The sequence below is a fragment of the Pelecanus crispus genome, chromosome Z (assembly GCF_030463565.1).
Source record: "Pelecanus crispus isolate bPelCri1 chromosome Z, bPelCri1.pri, whole genome shotgun sequence".
Taxonomy (NCBI): Eukaryota; Metazoa; Chordata; class Aves; order Pelecaniformes; family Pelecanidae; genus Pelecanus; species Pelecanus crispus.
Window position 1 is genome coordinate 33734661 of NC_134676.1, and position 26764 is coordinate 33761424.

The 26764-nt window shown below is 37.8% G+C and overlaps 1 protein-coding gene across 1 annotated transcript in view; it reads right to left on the minus strand.

The window, feature by feature from the left end:
• PTPRD (protein tyrosine phosphatase receptor type D) overlaps positions 1 to 26764 on the minus strand; it is a 300998-nt gene that overhangs the window by 191065 nt on the left and 83169 nt on the right. The window lies entirely within an intron of this gene.

The following is a 26764-nucleotide window of genomic DNA, read 5'->3' on the forward strand; positions in this document are numbered from 1 at the left end:
GTTTAGGTTGGAAATTAGGAAAAATTTCTTCACGGAAAGGGTGGTCAAGCATTGGAACAGGGTGCCCAGAGAGGTGGTGGAGTCACCATCCCTGGAAGTGTTCAAAAAACGGGTAGATGTGGCACTTTGGGACATGGTTTAGTCTAGTCTACCCTTGACTGGCTTACTGTGGACTTGGTAGTGTAGGTTAATGGTTGGACTGGATGATCTTAAAGGTCTTTCCCAACCTAAACGATTCTATGATTCTATATGAGTAATCCCATCACTGTTCAGCTCAGGTACATGTGTCCATGCCTAGCTGAATGGGCAAAGGATCAATCATGTGAGGCGTTCTGTTGAAAAAGACTCTACTTGCAAGAATTAGGGCATTAAGCGTGGCGAGAAAAATGGGAGCAAATTAAACTTCTCTCCATGTAACCTCTGAAACAGAGTATTTGCAAAGCACTGGAAAGGAGATAGCTAACTACCACAAACCACACGTAGCTCCAAACAAGTCTGGTGAGCTAGGCACAGGGCATACCTAGTCTATCATTTCTTCTGCTGACAGCCACTGTATATGCAGCAGCAGTGTCAGGGCACTGTCCTGTCCTGACCAAATGGCCACCACACTCACCTGTCCTGTCTCAGGCTGGGATCAAGAAGCGCTTGCACAAGTATTTGCTTCACTACCTGTATGGTGTGTTTTCTTCTCCTGTAACCCATTCACTTTCCACCCTTGTTTGATGATGATAAACAACCATCATATTACCCTTTGCAGGAATGGCGTTAGTGAGGGAAGAAAACAGACTGTAAGTCTGCCTACAGCAGATGTACATTTCTGCAGTCCACCATTCCTCTTCTTTAGTTTGCCACAACAGTCAAAGTCATAACAAGAGGTTACTTTGTGCAGAATGAGGTATTATGACCCTAATGGAATACAGAGAAATGCAGGCTTGGTACAATAGCAGCAACTTTGAGAAGTGGAGACATGGTGCAGATGAGCACACTCATGGGACTGTCAAAAAAGGGACCCAGCCTGGCACTGGAGACCCCACAATGCTCCAGTGCTCAGTTAAAGAACTGCAGACCTGCAGCTGGGTGACAAAGTGAAAAGGGAAACAACATCTAACATACATGAAAGGCACAGTATACAATAAAATCAGATGTAACATGAACTTGCAGACTGGTGAAGAAACAGCAAGGTGTACAAGTGTGGTAGCAGACATATAAAAATGACCCCAGGTGGATCCTAGAGGGAGGAAGAAGGATCAACATCAACATTGCATTTCTCAGACTTGCAATGATGAGAACTTGCTGTATAGCCTGTACTGCCAGACTGAAGCCATCAACCTCAAGACTTCAGAGGGGCACTGGAAGTATGAGCACAACACCAGAAAAAGGGGGAACTACCAGCAAGTGTCTGTGTAACAAATTTAATTGTATGATTATTTTTTAAATATCTTTTGTATACTAGTATTGATGGTTGCTTTTTTTTTTTTTTTCCCCACTCTGTTCTGTAATAGCTAATTTTGGACTAGTAATACTTGTTTGATTATACTGTTACATTTAAATTACACTAATAGAAAATTCTTGTATTTACATATAATATCCTTTTCATACATAAGACCCTGACCATTCTCTTGAAAGGACAGAAGTGTATAGATAAAGTAGAAGACAGTGACCTAGGAAAACATTAATAGAATCCATTTGAACCTAAAATAATCATATTTTACAATTCTTTGTAACCCTTTATGCAAGAAAAAGCAAGTTCACCAACATATATAGTGGCCCAAATATGCTTCCTGGATGGCCTGAGAGCCAAAGGCCATGGTAAGACTTACATTAATAAACGTTCATATGTTTTATTAACTTTAGCACTTCTTTTTCTATTAAAAATGCAGAAACACTGTTAATAATACAAAAATCTGAAAGACTCTGTAATTTTCCATGCCTTTCATGTTCTTCACTCTGTTATTTTTGACTTGCAAGTAAAGTTAATAACGTCTATAAATATAATGCTCCTTTAATGCAGCCTCTGAACGAATCTCATTATGATGTACTCCCTAGAGAGGAAACTTGTATGTTAAGAGCAGTTACACACATCCCTTCACCTGAGCAGAAAGAGGTTCAAAGTACAGTTCAGAAATACAAAAAAACCCCTGTACTTTGCAAATCAAGTTGCAAACCAAATAAAAACACCTAGGAGAAATCTATACCATAATATAGTAACTCAATGGCAACTCAAATCAAGAAAGGAGCTGCTTGTAGTTTACAGCTGCTTCTGCAGTCGACAAAAACACACTTTATAGAGAGCAAACACACTGTTTCTAAATATGCTATAGCACCATCTTAGCCCAGACATAACTTGACACCTGTGATGTAACTGATGGATACTAGAGAATATCAAAGAATGCATTGTGCAAAGTTATTATCATCTTAAAGCATGCATTTTACTACCAAATTCAGATTTCTTCTCTAATAGGACAAGATTTCATTTTCAAAAAAATGGGAATTGAAGTATACCAAATAACCACCTTGCTTCTCACCAGCAGAGCTGCTCCCAGGATACTATATATGATGGAAAAATATCTCCAAGATAGCAGAAAGGTGACAGCAGGAAATTGTTTTTATATGCTTACAGTAAGCAGTGCTTTAGAAGCTTTTTTTATTAGCATGAATGGAATCTACATGAAAATGCATACAGGCAAGAAGCAGCTATTCAATATGCTGCTTCCCATCTGCAAAAGTCCTCAGGTGGTTTTTAAATTAAGAGTTTATTCCCATTTCATACCATGACCCGTATGGCCACGCATCTCTCAGCAATATATATGACATTTCTATGTGTAGAAGTCTTGTCTAAGCATCTCCATCCCTCTCCTTCCCTTCAGGATTACAAGCTACTTGATTATGCTGGTCTTGTAATCACGTTCACAAAGCTGCAGAACCTCCTCCTTTGTTGCATATATGTGTGTATTTTTAATGAAACAACATTATGGAACACGAACTGAAGATATAACCAACAAGTTATGCGTAAGACTAGCTTGGATTATACAGAGCAAGAATCACAGACAGGTTTTGCTGGATTGTAGCAACAACAATTTTCCTAAATTTTAGTTAGCGCTAAAATTGTAAACCTGACTTGGAAAATGAAGCAAGGTCTTGAAACTCAAAATTTTATTTCACAAGGGTGTTTTTCAGTACTCCCACTGAATCTGGCATAGCTGGCAATCCCCCTGGTCACATTCTTACCTGCATAAATTAATTTAATAAGTATTTTATATTGCTCACATCTTTATTGAAGCCTTCCTTATATGGATAGCTACAAACAGTTGCTTCTATTAGAAAGAGCAGAGCACAGTGCAGCAAGAAAAATTAATCCAGTACATCTATGGACTACCATATTTCAAAGAACAAAAATAAACAGATGAAGCTTAGAAATACCTTCATTCAGTAATTACAGTGTTTTTGCAGAACTCTGTTTTCCTTACCATTTCTGCTTCTAAAGTGCATTCTGATAAGCCTAAAGACGTTGTGTTCAAGTTACTTAGCATTTATGTTTTAAACTTTATTATGTACATTCAATTCACAAAAGTCAACAGTATTATAGCTATGCCATTTATGCTCTCAGCCTTGTGAGCCTATCTGCCAATCTCTACTTTAGAAAACATACTGACAACAGGAAAAGAACACTTGAAGACAAAGCTAATTCTGGATTATTTTCCTGTCAAGCTTTACATTTAAATGGCAAACTTTACCATCAGAATAACTTTAAAATTTAAGTATTATACTTAAGTAATTAGATGGCTACCATTGTGAAGGTACTTTGTATTTTTCCCTCTAAACTGGTCAGATTAAAGTCACCCATATATTTTAGAAAACAACATTGCATTTGGGAGCTGAGAATATGTAAGTAAGGTTTATGTCCTACACTGACAAGTAGTATAGTTTAAGACGTGCAAAAGACCAGGACATAGCACTAAGAAAATGGCTGTTAATAGACTCAAACTTATTTGAGAGAAACAACTCACGGTGAGTTTATTCATCCTACTTCTCATTTAGGTCCCTCTGGCTTTCTCATACAATCCCCAGACAACTCATTAAGTTCAGAATTAAAATGAAGGTTGGGCAGGGTTGCTTTCTCAACAGACTAGTCAAAAACTTATCGGGCAAAAGCTGAAATGAAATGCCACGCATCGTCAGCCGCTTTCCTCAATTGTCTAGTCCTGCTTTAAACGCAGAAAGGAGGACTCCATGTTGTTCCTGTTGCCTCACATGACAGCTGTCATCCATACAATGAGAAAGAAACAGACATTATGAGCAGTTTTGGTACCTAAAACATTTACTGACACATTTCCAGGTTTCTAGAAACTCCACAACTTTATTCTTTTGCGTGTAAGATGGAGGCTTTCATGGCACCGTATCTTAAAATGCATCACAAAGCCAGTAAAGTAGCCTTTGATTTTTCATTGTTTGTTTTATTCTGTCATGTGTACCTCAAAGCTTCATGTTGGGAAGATTCACAAATAATATGAAAGGGGTTGTTTGCAAAGCAGTTGTGAAACATTTAGTTTGCAAACTGCTTATAGTTTTTGCAACTGCTGTTGTGAAACTGAGAAACAAAGTAAGTCCTGTAAGGGCAAAAAGCTCCACTAATTACACCCTATTTTAAAACTGAACTATATTTGTAATATCAAAAGTGAAAATGTAGAGTAAGTATTTTTCTTCTGTTGCTGGTTTGGGGGGTTTTTATGTTTGGTGGGTTTTTTTTAAGGAAACAATTCTTTAGAGGTGCTTCACTCGCTTTCCTGGATACCGACATCTCTCTGGCAGGAAGAAATACAGACATTAGCACTTAGGCATAGTACTTATGCATATGAAATAGCTAGAATAGGTTTATCTGACCTGGCAACAGAGCTCTATGATTCAGAAGACAATGTAGTAATGATTTAACTGTTGATCGTTATGAAGACTGAGATGCTTGTTCTTTTCTTTCTGTGAATGATGGGAGTAACTGTATATTTAGGAAAAGAATGGAACATCACCAATTTGCCTGATATTAGAAGCCTCAAAAGGCTGACAGGAAGTCTTACAACTCACATGACAAATCATCCAGATATTATTCCTATAGCATGTATTTGATACATGTATGATATACATACAGTTGATATCTGTAATTTACTGACATCAAGCAGAGAATACACTTCCTTTAGTTTCATGGAACTATGCAGCTCCCTAAGAGCACACACATCACATATAAGGATGATGTACTAAGAGTCCTTGTTAATTTTAGATCGTGTCAGGCCCGTACGTATTAGGCTGGCTAAATTACCTCTTTCAGCAGTACTTTGTACCTCCTTAGAAGACATCTAGAAATAACCCCAGGTCATTATATCTTTTTAGAATAAATAGCTATCTAAAATTTTTATAAATATATATATATTTTTATGTACATATGTATGTGTTTGGTTATCAACCACATACCCATTCCAGAGAATTCATGATACTAGATAAACTGATCACAGATATGTAGTATGCCAAATGCAATCAGACCTAATGTTGTATTGAGTCTCTGCAGCTGCTATGTTGTTTTTGCCTTGTTTTCACTTAAGATATTTGTATTAATTTTTACTGAGGATTTGCATTCTGTCTTCACATTTTTTTCATCGTGCCTCTTCATCTCCTTTCAATTTAGACTAATTCATTCTTCCTCTTTGAGGCATTATTGTCTCCCAGGACACTGACTTTGCCCAAGAATGTTTCATAAAGAGGTTAACAACCTACAGCACTGGCTAAGGCAACACCCAAACTGACAAGATTTGTAACCTGAGCAAACATTCAAAACTGTATTATGTTTTAATGGACTTCTCCTCCTGCTTGTGCTCAAATAAAGCAGAAAGTCAGACAATATATAATAGAAGAGACTCATTTCACATACTAGTTTGAAACTGATTATCTTCTCCATGTAAATAAAACCATCTTTGGTTTTTTACGTTACAAAATGTAGTGGCCATTTTTACTATTGTAAATGAAAGCAAAATTTAATTAACATTTTATATACTCTACATTCCATGCTCAGAAATGTAGGTTATTGGAGAACTCTACTTGTATCAGTATTTCAACATCGCTATGAACCACCCTTAGAAATTCTGTATTTCTTTCATTTCTAATCCAATCGGCAATAATTACCAATTTTTAACTGCTGTCTGTATGTTTGCTTAGGTTTCTCATTTAAAAAAAAAAACCAAAACACAAACTCTACCATCACTTAGCTTCTAACAAGAAACATGTAAAACTTTGTTCATCTCACTGGTAACTCTCATGGCTAGCTGTTCTCCACGATGTCCTATGTGGCTGTACTTCAGTCTCATCATTATCTCTAAATCTTTTAATCATGTTCTGCTGTTTTCCTATATACTTTTTTTTTTCTTTCTTCATATGCTTCAGAGCAAGTTCCCTGTCCTTAATGAGAGACAAGAACAGCGTTATTTCAGAATTCCTAGAGATCCATGCTGTATAAAAAGTTTCAAAATAATTACACAGAACAGGTGTATTAAAATATACAGACAGTAGAATAAACTCTTCATTTACATTAGCTTTAAATGGTCAGCTAGGATGAGACAGAAATATAAAATGAAACAGTGGTGAATATGTACCAAAATAATAGTATAATTTTAGGACTCGAAGGCCTAACACCTTAATTTAGCATATGCCACTGAATCAGTGCCAGAAACTGATGTTGCATAATAAAGATACTAAGGGTAATTTTAAAGATCAGCATCACTGAACCCACTAAAGTTAGACTTGTTCTTATCCTACATCTTTCAGAGGGTAAAATGTAGTTTAATTTTGGACTACAAGGTCATCATTTTAACTACAATTTTAGCTCATTTTTTTCTCAGTTTCAAGCAATACAAAAGTTTAGTGGAACCACAATAAATAGAAAGACAGGGCTTAGGTCAGGCAGATCAGCTTGGCATCTCTGCTTTAAAGTGTCACAAAATTATGCTTCCTGTCCACAGCAGTTCTAATAACATTTGTCTTCAAAGATCACTGCAAAAGAGATTCTTGCACCTCATAGACTTAGAAACTTCATGAAAAAATAATGCAAATTCTTTCAAGAACAGTTGTTTTCTCTGCACAGACCTGAGCCAAGTGATGGGTGAATGAACAAACAGGAAAAAAATACCCAGCTCACGAGTTCTCTGTATTTACCTAATGTATTTGTTTCCGAAATCGAAGTAGAGACAAGAGCAAGCACAACTGAAATTGGACAAAATGCAGTAGGCCGGCAGGGGCCTGCTACTTGCTAGAAAATACAAAGCTAATGTTTTATTTTTCTTTTTATGTGACAGCAGTGATTGTGTAAGAGAAGACAGGGAATAGGAGAAAAGGGACAAAAAAACTAGCAAAATGAAATTTTTGCTAATACCCTGAAAGCATCCAATGTATCTTTAGAAAAGGGGGATTCAGTGTCACAAGCATGTTGTCATCACAACAGAACAGCAACCAGTATACCAGAAGGAACACTTATTCTCCAGAAAAAATCAAGCTTGGGTGACTTCCAAGAGCCTTGAAGACCTTGGCATCTAAGTCTTTGGCATCTAAGGCCTTGGCAATGGTTAATCAGCCCTTGAAGTCATGGCACACTGCCATTTCCCAGTTCTTGGAGAAGATGAACAATTTGGACTGTGTTGTGAGAACACCAAGATCATAAAATTGACTTAGGCAGGAAGGATGCTTTTTGGACTGATGAACACTTTTCCAAGTGCTTATTTCATTTAGGAATAGATATTAAGGGGTCCAGGTATAGTAATAAAAAAACCAAAACCTATAAGCAGTTTTTAAAATGGTGGTAAAAGTGGAATTGGACAGATGGAACAAAGTCAAAGCTGGCAGAAATCTGGGCAGACTTCTTTATGATTATTTGAAATAATACTGAGAACACATACCAAGAATAGACTGGGCAAGGACACAAAGAAAGAGATAAAGACTGGCAGAGGCTCATAGTAATACTGTTAAATAATAAATGCATGCTGCTCATCACAGAATGTCATCTTTATTAATAAATCAGAAGACGGGCTGGTCCAAAGGATTTCTGGGTGCCTATCATTCTTGTAGCTAAGAACTGTATCCCTATTTTTCTTCATACTGAAGTACATGAATAATTCCTGGAAGCAAAGCATTGTAATTCTATTGTGTAAGACAAGGAAAATGCAGAATTTGAGTGCTCTGTGTATTGTCCAGTGATAACCCATTCATTTTTCTTACTAGAGTACATTGGAGGATAATCAGTCAGCCTGTAACTGTAGGTAGATACACATATATCATCTAGCTCTACTGGTTTGTTTTTTTAAGATTTTTATATTAAGTAGTATTGAGACCAGAGCAGAGGTCTCCTTCTTCCAGTGTTACAAAAGAGTCAGTCCTGTTCAAATCCAGGGACTTACCTTCTGCAAATGTCTATTGATTATATGAAATCTCATGGGAGAATATTAAGACGATCAAGTTGATGGAGCGCACTTCAGAATTAACTAGTCTCCACATTAAACAGATACTTTGTATATATAATGCTACCACCTTCTACGTAGCTGCCTATAAAGCATACTAGCTTTATGCTATGCTTCAAATTTCTAAAGATAAATCTTTATTGCAATCCAAACTATAACTGTAATTTTTTGAGGGTGGGAAGATGAAAAAATCTAGGCAGAAATGTAGATCAGCAAAGTTTAAAAGAGGTTAGGATATACAAAGTATTCTGCATGGAAAACGAAAAGGGAATTTAGAATGTTAGGTTGTTGTCACATGACCAGATTTACCTCTGTTTGGTATCAAAAGACTCACTTGTATGAAACACAAAGTTAGGGGTTCATCCAATACAAGAAGTCAAAATAATTCCCACTAAAAATTTGAGATATGTTAATGAGCATTTTAAAACTGTCCCTTTAATGCACTGGGAAAAAACTTCATGGGTATGTTCATCCACTAAATAATTCTAGAAACTTTAAGCTAAGCATCTACCAAAACGTTTGTCCCAAATCTCAAGTTCCTGTAAAGGCTGTGCTGTTAACCAGAACAGCCTGCCAAGATTTCTGGTTTCTATTAATTACTCCAAAAATATGGCAGACCTACTCAGAGAAATTAAGGGACAGCATGGTATATGTTTTAGTTAAAAATTATCAATTCAAAGATGATTTTCACTGTTGTTATTTTTTACATGGCTGTTGATATCAATCTGTTATTTTGCTTTTCACACAAGAATTGAATAAATTAGGAGAATATTTACAGTAACAAAGAGACAGCTGAAGTGCAAATTTTTTTTTCTCTATTCTTCTGCATGTTTAACATGTTAGATACACTCAGGCAGACATATCATATATAGAATCATAGAATCATAGAATCATAGAATCGTTTAGGTTGGAAAAGACCTTTCAGATCATCCAGTCCAACCATTAACCTAACATTACCAAGTCCACCACTAAACTAGTTAATGGTAGAGTAGCAATTTCATGTTTCCTGGCTTGGTGGCTGGATTATTTTTAATAAAAGTAAAAACTAGGCCTCATTAAGATTGGAAAGGACCTCTAAGATCATCAGTCCAACCATCAACCCAACACCAACCACCATGCCCACTAAACAATGTCCCCAAGTGCCACATCTACCCGTTTTTTGAACACTTTCAGGGATGGTGACTCCACCATCTCTCTGGGCAGCCTGTTCCAATGCTTGACTACCCTTTCTGTGAAGAAATTTTTCCTAATATCCAATCTAAACCTCCCCTAGTGCAGCTTGAGCCCATTTCCTCTTGTCCTATCGCTTGCTACCTGGGAGAAGAGACCAACACCCACCTCACTACAGCCTCCTTTCAGGTAGTTGTAGAGAGCGATAAGGTCTCCCTTCAGCCTCCTCTTCTCTAGGCTGAACAACCCCAGTTCCCTCAGCTGCTCCTCATAAGACTTGTGCTCTAGACCCTTCACCAGCTTCGTTGCCTTCTTGTGGGTTTGGAAAACCTTATCAAATATACTGATTTTAGAACTTCACAAAACATTGAACTTCAGTCAGCAACACTTTCGTCTTGCTTGATATGCTAGTGCCTTCTTATGAATTACTCCGTATTTTCAGAATAACTGTAATAAAATGTAGAACTGTGCTTGTATTACTGGGCATTGATATATACTGCTTACCATAAATTTTTTAAAAAATGTGTTAAATGTTCAAATGTACTGACATATGTACTTTCATATGAAACATTGGTTAGAGACCAAGAATGCTCAGGTAAGAAGAGGAAAGTCTAAACACTGTTATCTTTTTGCTGTTAAATAGTGTGTCAGAACTAGACAAAAGCACTCCCACCACTGAAGATCAAGTATTCTTGACTCTGGTCACAGAGAGAAAACCTGGACCAGCTGTTTAGTGATTCTTCAGTTCTTCAAATCCTCATTTTTCTTTTCTTTTGTGAAGCAGGATTAGAATTTACCTGAGCTTCGTTCTTTCTTCCTTCTTTCCTCCCACAGCATTTAAATATATAAACAGGAAATTTAAAAAATTTACTAGTTACAAATGATCAAAGTGATACATACACATTTTAAAAATGGTAATCTCTTCCAGGAGCAACTATTATCATCAGGTCTGTAAAGCACATCTCACATAAAAGTTTAAGTAAAACTAAGTACTAGCATCTATGAAAATATCTTGTGCAGTACAACATTGTGAGCTACTCTTTTAGCAGCTGGTGGTTTTTTTTGAAGCCTCTTTCCACAAAGGAAATATATAGGGTAAAAGATCTATGAAATATGAATACTCTCTCTGACTCTCTCAAGTTACCAGCCCCCCCTGTTTTGGTTACTTACTCCACTGAATTGTGTATACTTGCCTCACAGTGACTTAAAGAATGTGCTACTCCAATTGATAAGCTTCTTTGAATGGAAACAATTCAAGAAATGTATGACTATAAATGTAAATCTGCATATAAAAATGCAAATACCGGCATTCAGAAACACTGTCAATTTGGACTTCACTAGGGGAATTTTGTTACATAGAAGAAATTGTTGGCACATTCTTGTTTCTGTAGCTTTTTCTCTAAGCCTTTTGTCTCTCAGAATAGTGTGGTATAGTTTTAAAAGATGGAAAAAATATTTCAGTAGGTCTAAATCTTGTTTGTCAGAGAACAAACAATATCAACTTAAGTTTCAATGCAGTACGCTGAATGTACTGCAAACAATGAAGTCTACAGCTAGTGCTGGACTCATCTACTAGCACAATCATGTGTGCTTATGTTGAACAGATCAACCCCAGCTTTCCTTAAAGAAGATGTGCATAGCAAGCACTGTAGTGAAAACAAAGTCGTCTGCTGACTTCTGCTGTCTTGTTTGTACATCAAAATTCGATGACCCATGAAACATCAAAGGCAGATTCACAGATGCTATGACAGATAAGAAAACATTTGAAAAAGTTTATATCCTTTAAATATTTTTTCTACTTTTGTCTTTAAAACTTTCATTTGATTTTCTTACAGCAACTATTCTGGTTACATCTAGAAATCTTTAAAAATCAGTCTTTGAAATGGAGAAAGTGTCATCAGATGTGTAACAGCTACAGACTTTCTCCAAAATGACACTTTGTCAGAGTAATATAAAAATTAAGTCCCTTGTACATTTAGTATGGCAGGTAAATATATTCTAGCTTCTTCATAACTGCTCTGTTTAAGAGGTAACTGAGAAATATAGTTGAATGCTTGATCATAATGACTTCAAAAAAGTTAAACAGATTTTAAAGCAGTCTGTAAATCATTATACGTAGTATGTTGACAAAAAAAATCACTTCTTGCTCTTTGTCAAGTGCAGCAGGGAGCAGGTTGGGGGTTTTTTTTAATTTTCATTTTATCTTTTTGTGTATTGCTAATTACAATAATGAAGAAGTCCCTAACCCTCAAGATTGAATCCAGTCTACTCAGCATCAATAATCCCATATTTTTAAATCATACCATCTCTTTTTAAATCAGTTTTGCTTATGAGAACTTTGAAATTAACATCATACCAAGTTTCTGAAATTGAATGCACAATGTGTTGCCCTCATAAAATGGAACTGCATCTCTGTATTGAGATTTTGATCTTAATTAATGAAAGTCAAAAAACGGAGAGAAGCACTGGCAGTAACACTGGCCTATGACCATTCTTGGAGAAGCAGTTTAGCTGTGAAATGTGTTTCCCTCTAAACTACACAATCAGGAGCTCACTCATACTGGCAGGGACCTGGGGAGGTCTCCCGCCCCAGACCCTACCCAGAGCAAGCTCAGCCATGGGGTCAGACCAGGCTGCTCAAGGGCTTCACCCAGTTGAGGCATAAAACCCCACAAGGCTGGACACAGTCCAACCTCCCTAGGCTCCAGCCCCACCACTTGGCTGTCCGTATGGGAAAAGGCTTCTCCTTACCTCCAGCCTGAGCCTCTGTGTTTCAACTTGTGCCACCGCCTCTCACCCTCCCACCATGCACTGCTGCAAAGAGCCTGGCTGCACCTCCTCCATCCCTCCTGTCGGTGCTGGGGATGCTGTTGGGTGCCCCTGAAGCCGTCCCTTCTCCCAGCTGAACCAGCCCCAGATCCGCAGCCTCTCCTTGCAGGGGAGTGAACCAGACACAGTGCCTCAATGGCCCTCCCTCAACGCCTTTCATTTTATCTGTATTTTTACTGTATTGGGGTGACCAAAACTGTCATGAGTAACAGATGTGGTGTAACAAGCCCTGAGCACATCATTAAATAATTCTTGCCTTGATCTTCTGGCTCTGTCCCTGTTCATACAGCCCCAGATACTGTTGCCTGCCTTTGCAGAAATCCTAGCCTTCATTTGGTTATACGAGGCATAAGCTGGTTTCCTTAAACAGCCACATACCCAAGTGTCTTATAAGTTAGCTACTGAAATATTAGCACAAATATCCTGTTCCCTAAACATACAATGACTTAAAATTTTTGTTTACTTAGGAACACTCTGTTCTAACATAAAATTTACATTCAGCAAGTTGGCTGTGACTTCCAATACAAAATTGTTAAAAATAATACTGTTAAGATGTGCTTTCTTTTGGCAATATATCTGGAAATAACTTGTTAAGTTGTCAAATTCTTCTTTTTCCTGGGCACCATTAAAGAAATCTATTCTGTCAACCACTTCTTCAAGAAATCAGTTTATTAGAAATAATGTGCCTCAAAAGATATTAAAACAATGACAGTGGGACATTAATGTAGGTCTATTTAGCATGTTTTATTAACTGACAGGTTAATATTTATGTAGGCTACAAGTGCCATAAATAATTGGACTAAACTCGTGGTCTTCATTTTAATGTTTTGTATTTCTTTGGGGGCTTTTTTTTTGTCCCCAGAGCCATTTTTTTTTTTTTTAATTACAAAGAGAGGCAGAAATGTCAAGATGCTTGCTATCAAAACTATTTTACCATCACGTTATACAGTTTATGAAGCTGCCTTTCCACAGATATACAGTAAGAACATAAAACAGTCACTATGTGACATTTAGCTTAGTACACATCTGTTAATGGCCAAGATCAGATGCAGAGATAAGAGTGTAACAGGACAAATATATCATGAACCTTCCTCAACGTATTATCCATTCATCCAGTGATTTGAAGCTCAGGGACCTGTTATATTTGGGTACTCTTAAAAATATACTTTGGTGTACTCCTAGAGCAGAAAGGTGGAGCTATTCCATGCTCTGTTATTTTCTGTGTTTTCTATTAGAGCTCTATAATCCCACATCTGCAAATTTCATAAATATCTGGAATTGCTAAAAGTAGGAGGAAGCTCAAGTACTAACGACCTGAAATACACTTTGCAAATTAAATTCAGTCAGCCCCCACAGGTGTCTGACAAACATCACTTCTACCTAATCTCACATTTACTAACTCATAGGAGGTATTAAAATCCTTTTAAAAAGAACTGCTTACTGATCCACTTGCCTTGACAGGAATAAATGTATACAGAATGAGAACAGGCAGAATTAAAAAAAAAAAAAAATAGTGCCAAAATAAGTGGCAATAAAATAAATGAAAAAAGAAATCATGTGTTTGTGATGCCATTTCCAATGGATGGTTTTCCAGTTCCCATTTTGCTTTACAAATGCATGCTTATATTGCCAAATTTCATGGAAATGAGCAGCACAGCCATTTAAAAGACATCAAATAAACATCCTTTTTATTACAGCGAAATGCAAATATCAAGTCTTAACAAGTAAATCTAGGGTCTGTAATTTTAAAGCAGCAATAACAATAACCTCAGGCTATGTTTTCATTTTGTGGTTTACTTTATGAGAAGCAACTGTTATTTCTGTGTGGCACTTCAATGAGTCAGAGGCATGCTCATTCAACTTAAAACAGTGGTACTCTGGCAGTACTTGTGAGGGAAAGTCAATGATTATTGGTAAATCCAATCACACTGCCCATCATACTGCCAGTGACAAGGCTTTTAACCTGTTTCAAATTTAAATGTCAATGTTTGCATAAACATTTCTCAGGAAGTTATTAAACTTAAGCAGGAATATCAATGAACCTTGTGATAAAATTCTGTAAGTAGAAAAGCTCTAACACATGCCTTCAGAACCCAGGTAATTATACTGGAAGTTTCTTAACAGACAGCTAGAAGACAGCAATGAATGTTTTGCCTCTCTGTGGCTGTCCTTCCACAGACACAAAAATAACACACCTTTACTTCAGAAGACAGGAGTTTTACAGATAGATCTAGCCTCTATACCAGTTTTAAACAGCTGAAGAATACATAAACCCAAAGAGATTATGTCCCTGAGAGAGATAAGGCATTTTTGTCTTTGTAGATATAAAATATTTACTGATTTTATTTCCTCATATATAAGAAATCCATATAAGGAACAAATACTTAAACACACAGATGGAACTAACTGGTAAAAAAACTAAAAATAATTCTGATAAAAAGATTGCAAGCTGTTAGAATTTCAGGATAACTCAGTACCTTAAAACAGCAATAAAACTGTAAAAAAAGTTTACCTTTGGGAGTCATGGTGGAGAACAATATGCAAATTTGTTTAGCATATTCTATAGAATAGGTAGTATACAGAGTAGATATTTTAAATTAGTACTCAAGAAAGAGTAAAACATTTAACACTCTGTTTAATACTGTATAGACTTCAAACACCCTGTTTCTATTTCAGTATTGCCATGGCAAATTCTGACAAGTCATATGATCCTCCTGCTACACTCAAAAAGTCCAAGATGAAGAATCTATTGCCATTATTTTAGCTACAGACAATTTTATTTACTTTCTTCATAGTCAATTTTTATTTATAGTCAATTTGAAGGGTCTCAGAGAAACTATGGTGGTGTATCTTTTGGAGCCTATTCACCAAAGGAATTTTTTATTCTTTAGCCCTGAGCACCAAGTCTTCAAGCCCACTTATGTCTATGGGATTCCTCACAGAAATGTTAAGTTTGACAGCCAGGCTCCATGGCTAAAGCACACACCTTCCTAAAATGTGATTAATTTTACAAGACAATAATCACCATCATCACAAGAAATAGACCGAAAGCTCCACTGTGAATATCTTTGTATTTCTCATATGTGGTCAAATTAAACCAGAATTGGTTTGGTGATCTTACACTTCTAAGGAGCTGGCAAATAGATTGTAATGGAAACTTCATATTCGAAACCTCATGAGATGCATAAAATCTTGGGTTTATCTCTGCCAAAACCCTGCTTTACAGGGAAGAAGATGCTACAATATTTATTTATGTAAATAATTTATTTAACTGAAAATCACATATGTGGTAGTTTATCCATTATGTAATAGAAGTTATTCAACACATCTTGAGAAAGTCCTGGATAAGAATCTTCCATTCAGTATTCCCATGTGATATATACCAGTTCCTCTCCAGCTAGCTGAAATTCTCTAGCTGTAGTTTAAAAAGAAAGTTGCTTTTCCAAAATCCAGAACTATAATGTAACCTGTATGATAGTTGGAATGGGTGACAGGCCTACTACATGTCTTCAGCAGAAACTTTGTACCCCATTAGTTAACAACCCTTTTCCAAACATCCACCTAGTGTCATCTGAGGCATGCCAAAAACTGCAGAACTCTCAAAGAATTGGGAAGAACATCTAACTTCCACATCTTGGAAAATACACACACGGAACAAATTTACTATAATGCAGGTAATGTTAAGAATGATCAATTTAATGCAAATCAATTGCATCAGCAGCCAAACTGGGAAAACAAGAGCAAGGCTGAAGCACTTAAGTTTGTTATCCATTCCTATATTACCATGTTATGTCACAAAACAATGTGGCCAAGCACAGAAAGTATGTCCCCTAACTAGCTAGCAACACTAACTAGTTCTGCCATTGACTAGCCCCGCTTATATTGGCCTTTTCAATAAGAGAAGGATTTAAGTGCAGCAGTTGCCCAGATAACAATATCATGTTATTGGGTGTCTACTGGGCTTCAAATATGGTTCTGCTGATATGGTTCTGCCACATCCTGAAAGTATGTGCTGTTAACAATTTATGTAGAAAAACTGAGCATAAAAAAAGGATGGTAAGAGGCATCCCATAGCTTGACCATATGAAATTAAAAACAAGAGACAAAACAATTATTTTTGCCCAGAGTTCACTTTCCTCATTTGCCTTAGTAATGCTATTTTATTTAACGTGTAGGAACTGCACCTTACTTTATCTGGAGAAATGTGGTTTGGGAGTTTTTATATTTATTTCTTGAGTAACAAAAATAAATTACCTAGCATCATTTTCTTAAGATGAAATAAACTTATTGTATACTATTCTGGAATTGGATGAACTTAAATTCCATTCACTGACATCCACTCCTAGATTCCACTCTCAGGATTCTTCACGTCTCTTATAGCAGCTGCCACCCCACAAAATTGTGCCAGTCTCTAAAAGCTAAAATGAAGGAGCATTAGGGATCTCTACTGTAGGTCTTAAACGATTTAATAAATGGCCTTTTCATCAGAAAATTCCTTGTAATTACTCTAATATCAAGACATTCTACATCCTAAATGAAGAATAATTAGTTAGCAGTTATTCATTAAAACTCACAAAAAAAATAATAAAATTATATGCAATAGCCAAAAGTCTCATGCAGTACTCATTGTAATCATTTTGTCAAAGTCAATAAAGTATTACTAAAAATTTAAAAGAAGCAACACGCTGCTCACATTATGTACTGGCTTTGAGCTAGCAGAGACTAAGTTGCCAGGATACAATATGAACCTTAAGATGTCACCACTGATTTTGCAGGATAAGAAAATCCCTACTAATCTGGTGTGCAGCAATGAAAACACTGGAGAAGTTTCCTGTTACTCAGAGTTTTATCTAAATGCAGTATTCTAATTCTTTGCTCTTAAATACAGTAGGAAATGTCAAAACACAGCACAAACCCTAAATTATGTAAGCCTTCCTAGAATCCTAGAATCATAGAATCATTTAGGTTCAAAAAGACCTTTAAGATCATCCAGTACAACCATTAACCTACACTACTAAGTCCACACTGAACCAATCAAGGGTAGACTAGATTAAACCGTGTCCCAAAGTGCCACATGTACCCGTTTTTTGAACACTTCCAGGGATGGTGACTCCACCACCTCTCTGGGCAGCCTGTTCCAATGCTTGACTACCCTTTCCGTAAAGAAATTTTTCCTAATATCCAATCTAAACCTCCCCTAACACAGCAAGAGCCCATTTCCTCTTGTCCTATTGCTAACTACTTGGGAGAAGAGACCAACACCCACCTCACTACAACCTCCTTTCAGGTAGTTGTAGAGAGCGATAAGGTCTCCCCTCAGACTCCTCTTCTCCACACTAAACAGTCCCAGTTCCCTCAGCTGCTCCTCATAAGGCCTGTGCTCCAGACCCTTCACCAGCCTTGTTGCCCTTCTCTGGACACACTCCAGCACCTCAATGTCTTTCTTGTAGTGAGGGGTCCAAAACTGGACACAGGATTCCAGGTGCGGCCTCACCAGTGCCGAGTACAGGGGAACAATCACCTCCCTGCTCCTGCTGGCCACACTATTCCTGACACAATCCAGGATGCTGTTGGCCGCCTTGGCCACCTGGGCACACTGTTGGCTCATGTTCAACCAGCTGTCTACCAACACCCCCAGGTCCTTTTCGGCCAGGCAGCTTTCCAGCCACGCCTCCCCAAGCCTGTAGCATTGCATGGGCTTGTTGTGACCCAAGTGCAGGACCCGGCACTTGGCCTTGTTAAACCTCATACAGTTGGCCTTGGCCCATCGGTCCAGCCTGTCCAGCTCCCTCTGCAGGGCCATCCTACCCTCAAGCAGATCGACACTCCCACCCAACTTGGTGTCATCTGCAAACTTACTGAGGGTGCACTCAATCCCCTCATCCAGATCATCGATAAAGATATCAAACAAGGCTGGCCCCAAAACAGAGCCCTGGGGAACACCGCTCGTGACCGGCTGCCAAGTGGACTTAACTCCATTTACAACTACTCTCTGGGCTCGGCCACCCAACCAGTTTTTTACTCAGCGAAGACTACACCCATCCAAGCCATGAGCTGCCAGCTTCCCAAGGAGAATGCTATGGGAGATGGTGTCAAAAGCTTTGCTAAAGTCCAGGTAGATGACATCCACTGCCTTTCCATCATCTACCAGGCAGGTCACCAGGTCATAAAAGGAGATCAGGTTGGTCAAGCAGGACCTGCCTTTCATGAACCCATGCTGGCTGGGCCTGATCCCCTGGTTGACCTGCGCTTGCCTGTGGGCCCTTAAGCTGTATCTCCACTAAAGATAAGTATATGATGGACCATGCGGTTTAAACAGTTTGTCCCAGTTCCTACTACTAGTTAAAAGGAAGTCAATAATTCAAATTCATTCATTAAATACTTATTATATAAAGTAGATTGCAGAAAGAAGGGGAAAACGCAGAATTCCTTCTTTGAAACATTCTTCACTGTTCAAGATAAAAAGCACCTGACAAAAATCTGTATTTTGTTTCTAAGAATAAAAGTTTCTGCACTTTTAGATTGCACCAATTGCATATTTTATCTAACCTCCAATATTTTTTTTTTAATTTTTTCCTTTGCTCTTTTTGCTTACCCCTAGGTTCACACTTCATATTTATGGTGAACTCAGTTTTATTCACCCCAGTCCTTCTGTAAGATAGGGTATACACTGCAGACTTTGGTCACAATAGTTCTGTTTATCTGTGGTATGATGATACAATATCTCCAACTGGTGCAAATGTGCCAGGGAAAAAAAAAAAAAAAATCAAGTCTTTTCTAGAGCTATTCATATTGGTAATACTTGGAACAAGTGGTTAGAACAAGCAATTTCGGTGAGCTGGGGCTGGAATAAATTATGCCCCCAAAGATTTTTAGGTACACATACAGTAGCATATCATTCCTCAGCTTATTCCTTTTGTCAGAACTCATTTTTTCAAGGAGCAATAAATCTTATAATCTCCAAATCACATCCATTAACATCCCAGCTGATGGTAGGATTGTTCTTTCCCTCATCTCATAGTCAGTTTGTTACCTTTAAGTTTACCAAAACGTTGGCATTTGAGAGAGTGTTTTTATTTTTCTCAATCTTACTGCACTGCTTTCATAGAGTATTGTATCATATTATACTGTGCTATATAAGTAAGACACAGTAATAGTCTTCAACTTTTTGTATATTGTGCTATTACTCTCACCTAATTTTAAACAGAAATAGAGAGAAAAAAAACACCCTAAGTGCAATAGGAAACACATAAAAGAGAGCTGACATCTTTCAATAGGAAACAAAAAGTTTCTTAAAAATACAGAATCCACCTTCTGTCCTTCATTTTCACTACACTCTCCCTTCACCAGTAACCACTGCTGAAAAACAACTCTTATTTTTTTCCTTTATTCAGAAGGTTGATTTCACACAGTACAACAAATAGCAAAGCCATCAACCTTAAGCACAGACAAACCCAGTATATGTAAAATTTGGTGACCTCTATCCAAATGTGAATACCTACCTACTTAGCCACTTAATCATTTGAGAACTTAGTTTAAAATTTAAAATTTTAAAATATATGGACACAAAGTCCCTCTCAAATGATGGTATAAAAGTGCCTCAGAATAGGCACTATTATATGAGAGGACTGCAAAAACCCAGAAAGTTCTTCCACAATATGCAAAGAAAAGAAAACCAAATCTTAGTACGATATTGAATATTCATGCTTTCTAAAGAGAACTGGGGTAAAAATTGCTTATAGTGCTTACTGGAAGGCTCTTATGTATCAGGATTGATGCAATTTGCAAGTGTAGGCAGCTTTTTGGGATCCAAAGAAATCTAATGGAGCAAGAAGGGAGAGGGCCACTTGGGAACCATGTGGAACCATGGGCAAACATGTTGGTAAGTCTAGGGGTAAAAAAATAAGGTGTCACCCAGTGTGAGGAATGTTGCTGTTCTGTCAGGAGTTGTTCCTTCACACTTGGTTAGGAACCAAAGAAACAACACCAGAATCCCAGTTCTTCCTGTTCTCTGGAGAACTGTTAAGTCATTGGACACTGACCTAATCAGTTATCTTGTCTCCAGCATAAAAGCTAAGTTGCAATCTTTCCAACATTTACTTCTAAGAACAAATCCCAAATGGCTGAGTTAGAGACACCTGGTGAAATTTAGGGAAGGTAACTGAAGAAATGCATTGCCAGGACAACTTTCTCCTGTTAACTTCTTGCCTATTAAAGGCACGTGACTTGTGTTGCTAGCAATCCTGTCAATAGAAAGGATTCTCAGCCAGGCAGTGAAGATGAAAATAAAGAATTGCAGGTTATGATTTGATCCCCTGTTTAAAGAGAGCAAGCAGACATGTTACCATCAATGGTCTTCGCAGGCATGATGAACTGAGGAAGAAGTCACAGTATCCCTTAGTAAAATTAATGTTATTTGTCTTGCCAGTCTGTGAGAAATAAAAACTTTAGCAAAAAAAATGCAGCCTTCTCCCCTTGCTTTAATAAACATTGGCTTTGGAAAGGAATGAAAGGTATATCTCACCACTGGACAGATGGATGAAAGAGTGGACAGAGGAACTGGGACTCAGTCACTCTCTCATAAGAGGAAGATGGTGCTTGCTGCACTATCTTAATAATCTGTCCACCAAGAGTGCTTACATGGTCTAAGACAAGAACTAGCCATTTCTAAAGGAAAAACAAAGTATTGTCTGTGAGAAAGCAAGCAAAACAGGTAGAGGTAAGAACAGTCGGAAAGAAGTATCTGCCTGTGAAATGATAACCATGTACCTTACCAGTTTCAGTAATCTCCTCTTTTTCTGTATATTTTAAATGTTTAGAAATGTTGAAGTTATCAAATTTTTAAATTGCTGTTTGTTTTCAACGTAACTAAAATGTCCTTATGCAACAGAATTGTCTCACAGTGAGCAACCTTGAACTACAACTGTAATTGTCATAGTGCAATCAGCAGATCCATTTGAATAAAGTAAGTATCCAAAGCCATCAAGCCAAAACTCAGATCAGATAAACTTCTACCTATTTTTGGTAAGAGCAAACAACAAAATGAACTGTCCCTTTAGCAGAGAACCTTCAGCTCCTTCTTCCATATATCAGAATTGTCCTAGCAATAACTTTGGTATAGACAGAAAAAAAAAATTAAATCAATTAGCAACTTTCTTGTATAGAAAATTTAAGAAGTGATCACTCAAAACAGTGCCAAAAACCTTGCACCATTTTAGTTGGCTCTGAGTTTCACCACTACTGCCATCTAATGCACAAAAGCTAGATTTAAGGACTGTATCCAAAAGTTCATGATGTGTACACCATGTTCAATAGGGTTCCTAACAGATTCACTATTCCCCTTTCTTCAAAGAAACATGCTCATTTCACCGTTTAAGCAGACAGTAAGTCATGAGAGTAATCAACATGACTGAGATATTAAGAAAATGGGGAAAAAAAATCCCAATACCATTGTCCTGGTTTCAGCTGGGATAGAGTTAATTTTCTTCCTAGTAGCTGACATAGTGCTGTGTTTTGGGTTTCGTATGAGAATAATATTGATAACACACTGCTGTTTTAGCTGTTGCTAAGCATTGCTCACACGAGTCAAGGGCTTTTCAGCTTCCCATGCTCTGTGCACCTGCACAAGAAGCTGGGAGGGAGTACAGCCAAGACAGTTGATCCAAACTGGCCTGGGCTATTCCATACCATATGACGTCATGCTCAGTATATAAACTGGGGGAAGCTGGCCAGGGGGCAGCGATCACTGCTCAGGGACTGGCTGGGCATTGGTCAACGGGTGGTGAGCAATTGCATTGTGCCTCACTTGTTTTGTGTATTCTACTTTACCACCCCCCTCCCCCTCCTTTCTCTGCTGTCCTATTAAACTGCCTTTATCTCAACACACAGGTTTTACTTTTTTTTTCCCTGATTCTCTCCCCCTTCCCACCAGGGGAAGGGGGGAGGGTGAGCAAGTGGCTGTGTGGTGCTTAGTTGCTGACTGGGGTTAAACCATGACAAACATTTACTGAAAAAGTAAAACTAATTCTACCATAACCCAAATGACTAATCTATAACTTTTAAATAGTGTTCTGGGGGTATTTCAAAATATGAAAACTTCCATTTGACTATGGGAATCTTATTAGTACTCAAGATTTGACCGTCATTCTTTTGTAACTTTCTAATTCTTGTTAATGAAGAGAAAAAAATAGAAAACTGAAGTGCTACAAGATCAAAACCTATACATCCCCAATTTTAATCATTAGAACAGTCCAATTATTTTTAAACTTAGCTCATGATTTCAAAGACACATGTTCACATTTTCTGAGCACTTGGAAATGACTATGCTACTGGGAGAGTGGTGTCCCCCAACCCTTATAAGCAGAAGTAAATTAAACATAGTTATTACAGATCTACTGAAAACAGAATTTATTTATGGCCTCTCATCTAAATTTTTCTCCCTGCCCCCAGTTCACCTAAAAAAAAATAGACCAATCATAATGACTTATCTGCAAAACAGAATTAGACAGATGTTTCAGGCATCAGAGCCTATATTAACAGTTGAAGATGAAAGATACACTGCCCTTAGTTATGTTCAGCCTCTACCTTTCTTTCTGTTCTTCCCTATCATATGAAATCTGCAATAAATCTGTCCATGAGGTTCTTGGCTCTGTCTTCTTTGTATTTGTAATCTAAAAATCCAATCTTAAAACAACTTGTACCAGCTGATGTCCTATTGCACTCTTCTCCTTTTTTCAAGCAATAAAATCAATTTCTGTAAATGAAGAAACAACACTATAATAAATATCTGAAACATCACCTTGTTTACTTGACTCACTCATTAGAAACTCTCTATGATATACACCACATGCATAGTTTCCTATCTTTTAAGAATGGCAGATGTTTCAAATGTACAGAAAATTTATTTTAAATATTAATCTATTTTATAAAATTCTCATGAGTTATCAGCCAGCATTAAGGCTAAAACCACTTAGATTCTTGAACTCCAAAGGGCTGAGTTTCTCGAGGATCTTGCTGCAACCAAATGCTACATTTAGAACCATGAAAATTGGCCACCACTTAAGAATATCTACTTACACTGTCATTTGACTTTAGGCAACTCATTAAACACCACCACCAGCACCCCGCCCCGACTATCTCATACTAAGACCTATCCTCCTCTGTTTCAGGACTTCAGCAAAAAAATCCAGAATTCTGAAGTATCTAAGTATCCTTAGAAACACAAAGTGCTCAGTACCTGCCAGAAGAACTACAAATAAGACTAAATCTAGGTTTCCACGTTTGAAAAATGTGAATGGTACGGCCTGAGACTTTTTTCTGCTTGTTTTTTGTGGCTTTGATGTTTTGCAACTAATGACCAAACTCAAGATTTGACTGATCTGAAGTCCAACTAGGACGACCGTTTTCTCACTGACTTCAACGTACTCTCAATTCTGTCCTCTGTCTGCTGTATGAAACACGCCACAACAACAAATGATTGCTTTTGGGCTTACTAATGGCTTTTCTGCACTTGGCTTCATCTTCTTGCCATAAATCAAGTTCCAAGTGACAGTAGCTTTTTGCAAAAAAATCCCTGGCAACTTTTCAGCCTCTCAATTCGCTTTTCTTGAAAGTTATTTTGCTGCAGGTATAATGAAGAGGATTCCCCAGATAGTCTTCATCCTTATCTATACAGCCAAAACCCAAATAAATCTGTGTGAGCATTAAGATAGAGGTTGTCTATACGGATTTGTTTATCTTAGGAGCTGGGCTGATAATGCCATTTAAGACAAGATGATATATTTTATTAAAATAAATTACAGGCCTAGTGAAAACATGGCAGTGCAACAGCAGAAACAATGGAGTATGTGGAGCTGTGATGCGCTTTTGAGCTTGGTACTAAGGTAGAAGCACTGAATTTCAAATGATTAAATAGAAAATGTACTTTGTAACTGTCATTCATAGCAGTGATCAGAAAAAATGGATTTCTTTACAAGGATATTCACAGTAATGATGAACAGTTCTTAGCCAAGTTAGATGGGATACAGAAATATGGCTGTACTGTTACAGGACAAATTTCTCTTTGAAAGGCAAGGATTATGAATGAGCACAGAAAGAAGACTATTTCATGTTCAGATAAAAAAACTTACATTGACTGAAAATTAAGGGACTTGTGAAGCTAACATGTTTAGCATTCTCCTTTAAGTGATCTTTTTTAATTACTCTTAAATATAGAATAGAATAGAATAGAATAGAATAGAATAGACTAGACTAGACTAGAATAGAATAGAATAGAATAGAATAGAATAGAATAGAATAGAATAGAATAGAATAGAATAGAATAGAATAGATTTCAGTTGGAAGGGACCTACAACAATCCAACCACCTGACCAGTTCAGGGATGACTGAAAGTTAAACCATGTTATTCAGGGCATTGTCCAAATGCCTCCTAAACACTGACAGGCACGGGCCATCAACCACCTCTGTAGGAAGTCTGCTCCAGTGCTTGAACACCCTCTCTGTAAAGAAATACTTCCTAATGTCCACTCTGAACCTACCCCAACACAGCATTGAACCATTCCCACACGTCCTCTCACAGGATTCCAGGGAGAAGAGATCAGCACCTCCTCCCTCTCCACTTCCCCTCCTCAGGAAGCTGTAGAGAGCAATGAGGTTGCCCCTCAGCCTCCTTTTCTCCAAACTAGACAAGCCCAAAGTCCTTAGCTGCTCCTTATAGGACGTGTCTTCCAGCCCTTTCACCAGCTTTGTTGCCCTCCTCTGGACATATTTGAAGACCTTAGCATCCTCCTTAAATTGTGGAGCCAAGAACTGCACACAGTACGCAAGGTGAGGCGACACCAATGCTGAATATGGTGGGGTAATCACCTCTCTTGACCAGCTCGTTATACTGTATTTGATGCACCCTAGGATGCTGTTTGCCCTCTTGGCTGCCAGGGCACACTGCTGACTCATATTGAGCTTGTTGTCAACCAGCACCCCCAGATCCCTTTCTACAGGGCTGCTCTCCAGCCACTCCTCTTCCAGTTTAGACTTGTGCCCAGGTTACTCTGTCCCAGGTGCAGAAGCCAGCATTTGGGACTTGTTAAATTTCATCCCATTAATCATAGCCCAATGCTGTAGTCTAACTAGGTCCCTCTGCAAGGCCTGTTGTCCCTCAAGAGAGTCAACAGCATGTCCCAGTTTGGTATCACCAGCAAACTTGCTAATGATGCATTCAACTCTTGCATCCAAATCAGTAATAAATATATTGAACAGGACTGGCACTACAATTGAGCCTTAGGAATACCGCTGGTGACTTGCCGCCAGCCAGATGTAGCCCCATTCACTACAACCCTTTGAGTTCTGCCCTTCAGCCAGTTCTTCACCCAGCATGCCATGAACCCGCTCATCCCATAGTTCAACAGCCTGTCCAGAAGGATGTTATAAGGGACAGTATCAAAAGCCTTACTAACATCCAGAAAAACTACAACTACCACCTTCCCTTCATCCACTAGGCAGGTGACCTTATTACAGAAGGGCATCAGATTAGTTAAACAGGAATTTCCCCTTGTGAACCCATGTTCACTGTTCCTGATGATTGCATTGTTCTTTAAATGCCTTTCAACAGTACCCAGTATGATCTCCATAATTTTTCCAGGAACTGAGGTTAGACTGACAGGTCTGTAGTTTCCTGGCTCTTCCCTCACGCACTTCTCTTAAATTGGAATAACACTGAGCTTCCAGTCAGCAGGGAGACTCCCAAGACCTTTAGTAGATGATCTAGTGGGGTCCTGCTGTAACAATAATCACAACAATTCAGATAATAATAATAATTCAGACATGCATTGTTAAGGCAGTATCTCCTGAAATATGTCAATGCTATGGAAGACCACAGCATCACAAGCCAAGATTCAGGTGCACTGATGGTCCTAAAGAAACACCTGCCTCTAACCAGTGCTTTTTGACTCTGTTTGACTGAACAGCTTATTGAAATGCTTCCACTTGAAAAATTACCTCATTATTCTGTTTTGTTGTTGTCATATTAAGCATGCACTGACACTGTACAACATAAGATGCATTATATAATAGTATATATACTATTGGATTTACTATGTATATAAATTACTAATACAATTTACTATACTATATAATAGTATATATACAGTATAAACAAAGTGCTAAAATGCTACTATTACTATCGAACTTTTTACATCACAGTAGATTCTTTGTAGTATTTTTACAGTAAATCATTTTAATGGAATAATTTAAATCATGGTGGATGTAAGTCACAATTTCACATA